At 36.8% G+C, this 4,020-nt stretch overlaps 1 pseudogene; it reads right to left on the bottom strand.

The window, feature by feature from the left end:
- Positions 1-2,339: 2,339 nt before the first annotated feature.
- LOC110288441 (nucleosome assembly protein 1-like 1) lies at positions 2,340-3,790 on the bottom strand (annotated as a pseudogene).
- Between the last annotated feature and the right edge of the window lie 230 nt (positions 3,791-4,020).

Raw genomic sequence — 4,020 nt, 5'->3', positions numbered from 1 at the left:
CAGAACCATAACTGGGATAATGATAAAAGGGTTCACAGTTTTACCAGAATTGTAGTTGGATGTCTGTCTTGTTTTTAAAAGCATATTTAAATATTTTGAACTTAAAAACTCATATGAATTGTTCCAAAGAAAGATTCAAGGCCATTAGCCATTGTTACATCCTGTAGCCTAACCTCAGGGAGTGCTTGTTATTACCTCCTTGTTTTTTAGGACATATATATCACCAGAAAAATATATTGCAAGTATTCTCAGAACAATAAAGCATGAAAAGAGCATCATTATGTATCCTCCTTAGCTTTTTAAAAAAAAATAAAATTAGATCAAATTTTACTGAAGATTTAAGATTATATATTTCAGACTTCTAGAGAATGGAACCATTTGGGGACTGACAGATGTCATAATAAACAATAACCCCTGAAGATCCACATGGCACTTTTCCATTATACAAGAGCCAGCTGCCTCTTCGATTTGGTAACAGCTACTTCCCACAGAAGGAAGGGAGGACTGCACTAGTCTGTAAATTCATTGAAAATGAGGTCCTATCTTTAGGTTACAAACTTTTATGTTCCAGAAAATAGGCTTTGTTTAGATGAACTATGATTACAGAAAATAGCAGAAACCATCTAAGAAAAAGCAACCAAATCATTCTCAAAATACGGAAAATATAATTGGTTAAAGATTTCCAGTAGTTAAAAATCTCAGGAAGATGTCAGCTATAAAATGTGGTCACATTCTAGGAGCTTAAACACTAAAATCTCACAAAAAATAACTATCACCTCAAAACAAATGTTTTTCCTCAATGTAAATTTTATTAACATCAGGAACTTTCCTTGGAGTACAATCCAATTACTATACCCTGTCAACACCTACTCCTGCCCCCAAAGTGAACAGTAATTAGCCTGAGGTATTTAAATGTGGCTCTCAGTGGTCTGAAACTTAATGCAACTTAATGTCATCCTTCCCTGCCTCATTATCACCTTAGGATGTTTTATAATGGGGTCACTTGAAATATTTAAAGGAAGGTAAAAACACTAACTCAAAAATCCCAAAACTCTTCAGTCTCTTGAAATCATACACTACTTTCATTCATTCCCACTATAATTGGAGCAACATGAACAACTCTAGAAGTGTTTAAACTTCATTCTCCAGTTTAATCGTCGTAGCTTGTTGTGAATATAATGCTGAATACCAGACTCACCGTATAGAGGCCCAGTTGTTTTGAGCATTTTGTGAGATTGAGAGAGTTTGTGAGATTTATCCAAATATGCCTTAACAGAGTTGAGGTAGTTGAATCAGCAGTCCCACCCATCCTTAGTTATGCACAGTAAACAGCATGGCTCATGAAACTCCTCATCCTCCCCACTGAAGACAGAATAAACAAAATCCAAACAAAGGTTTCAGTTCTATCAAGCACAACTTCAATTTTCTGCTCAAACTAGAGCATATTACTTTTTTTTAAAAAAAGTACATGTGTATTAGCTCCTCCAGCATTGTTCAATATAGAAAACTAGGCACCTCTGAGTTCCAACTAACCCTCTGTAATAGCCTCAATCAGTACAAACTGAGACAGCATCCTGTGAGAGCTAAAACCGTGTCATGTTTTTATTCTAGCTACAAAAACAAAATTAGGCAAACAAACAATAGAAAAACTCAACATTGGTTCAAATAGTGTATATTCATCTTTTCCAGGAAAGCAGAAGGTAGACCCTACCACAAAGAAAAGATTTACTTAATGGAGGTTAATTTTCAAAGTACATTAAATACTATCAACTTCTCAAGAGAACCTAGGGTTTGTTCACTTTGCTATAAATGAGTTGACTTTTAATATCATTGAAAACATAAAAATGCTTTCATAATCTCAGTTATTAGGTTTGATTTTACTGGAAATTCTTAACAACAATTTTCCTTCCTCAAATGATGTCATGGTGCCTTGTGCATCCCTCTAACAACATAAGGAAAAACAGAGCTATTGCAGGCAGACTTCAACTTGTTCTACCAGTTGAAAACAACTTTGGTTCTTTAGGAAAGAAACAGCTACTCCAAGTATGTTCAACAGTTGTATGTTCATAATTGTATTCCAATGGCTATATAATGAAAATACTCCAGAAGTACCAAACTGCAGCAATAAATGGACATGCATTACAGAGGATGTATTCATTAACTTATCTGACAGAGCTAGAGCTAGGATACTAGGTAGAACAAACTGGTCTTTCAAAGATCAATTTCTTTTCCCTTAAAAACTTACTGATTCTACCAAGAAAATACAAAACCATAAGGCTGTAAGTAAATGAGTCATGTTTAGGCTATTATGGGAAGCCGTCCTCAAGGCTAGTCACTGCTTACTGCTGCTTGCACTTGGCTGGGATTTGATCGTTCTTTGGGTCATAGTCTGGATCATTTTCCTCATCTCCTTCTTCTTCTCCTTCCTCATCAGTTTCTTCACCTTCTTCATCATAATCATTGTCATCATCCTCAATAGCTTCTCCAGTGAAGTATAACACTGATCTTGGGATCAGTGTTGAAACCTGACCAATTTCAAAGTCTGCAGCTAGTATCTCCTCAGCATCCTCATCCAGATTGCCATTCTCAGGAATTTCAGGAGGAGCAAAACAATGAAAGAATGAATCATTGGAAACTGTTTTAGTCACAATACAAACTGTCCCATAACCCCTGTGTTTCTGCTTCTTCTTAATGGTTTTCAGAGTAACATTCTTTCCTTTTTTCTAATGAATCTGGCACCCTGCACAACCCATAATCTCTCGTCCATCAAAAGAAAAGGGATCAGAATCATCTGGTTCTGACCTCATCCTGTAAGTCTTTGTTAACACTTCATTTGTGAGATATTCATTGGGTTCAAAGTGAAATTCTAAGGTAAAACTCAAAGGCTGGCCAGCATCCACAGACTTCACTTTAATATCTTTCAAGTGCTTCAGAATAGGTTCATCATGTTCCTGAACCATATTACTGACCAAATCAACATTCTTAAAAACTGTCAACCAAAATTGAGGAATTCTTTTAGGGTCTTCTTTTTCTTCATCTTTTTTCTCATCTTCAATCTTGCCCTTTTCTTTCATTTCCTCCGAAACTTCATTCTCCTTATCTCGTTTCCACTCACATTCTTATTCTGTATGTTCATAGATTGCATTAATGATCTCAAATTGCTTATCAAATAAAGACTAATAGATAACAGCATACTTTCTCTTGAGATCATGAACTTCCTCGTAAAATTTGGCTTCTAACTGTGTCCATTTAACTTGAAAATTCTTGAGAGCATTCAACTCATCTTTTGACTACCTTAGTAAGCTTTCAATGTATCCTGTTGGTGTGTCTACCAGACCATCAAGTCTTTCCTAAACTGCTGGAAGAATCTGAGATTTTACATGATCTGAACAGTTAGCTGACATGCTTTGATTTTTGTTTCTTCACCAGTTTCTTCTTCACCAGTTTCTTCTTCTTCTTCTTCCTCTTCTTCCTCTTCTTCCTCTTCTTCCTCTTCTTCTTCTCCTTCTCCTTCTTCTTCTTCCTCTTCCTCTTCTTCCTCCTCCTCTTCTTCTTCTTCCTCCTCTTCTTCCTCCTCTTCTTCCTCTTCCTCTTCCTCTTCCTCTTCCTCTTCCTCTTCCTCTTCCTCTTCCTCTTCCTCTTCCTCTTCCTCTTCCTCTTCCTCTTCCTCTTCCTCTTCTTCTTCTTCTTCTTCTTCTTCTTCTTCTTCTTCTTCTTCTTCTTCTTCCAAATCTTGACCAAGTTCAGACTGTTCTTTGTTGTCAAAGTCTGGCATCTTGAAAGAATTCCAAATATCGTTCCCGGAGGCTCGGACACTGAGCTGGGCAGCTGGAACTACGCAGGCAGTGACTCAAGACACCAGTGGCGTAGCTGAGGCAGTGGCTGGATGCAGCAAAAAAAAAAAAAAAAAGAAGCCCTCCTTAGCATTCTTTTTTAGTTTTTTATATTTTTTATTAGATATTTTCTTCATTTACATTCCAAATGCTATCCCCAAAGCCCCCTCCCCATCCCCTGCTCCTC

This window comes from Mus caroli, unplaced genomic scaffold, assembly GCF_978045245.1.
Source record: "Mus caroli unplaced genomic scaffold, Mus_caroli_1 scaffold_7, whole genome shotgun sequence".
NCBI classification, from domain to species: Eukaryota; Metazoa; Chordata; class Mammalia; order Rodentia; family Muridae; genus Mus; species Mus caroli.
This window is presented reverse-complemented; position numbering and strand designations above follow the sequence as displayed.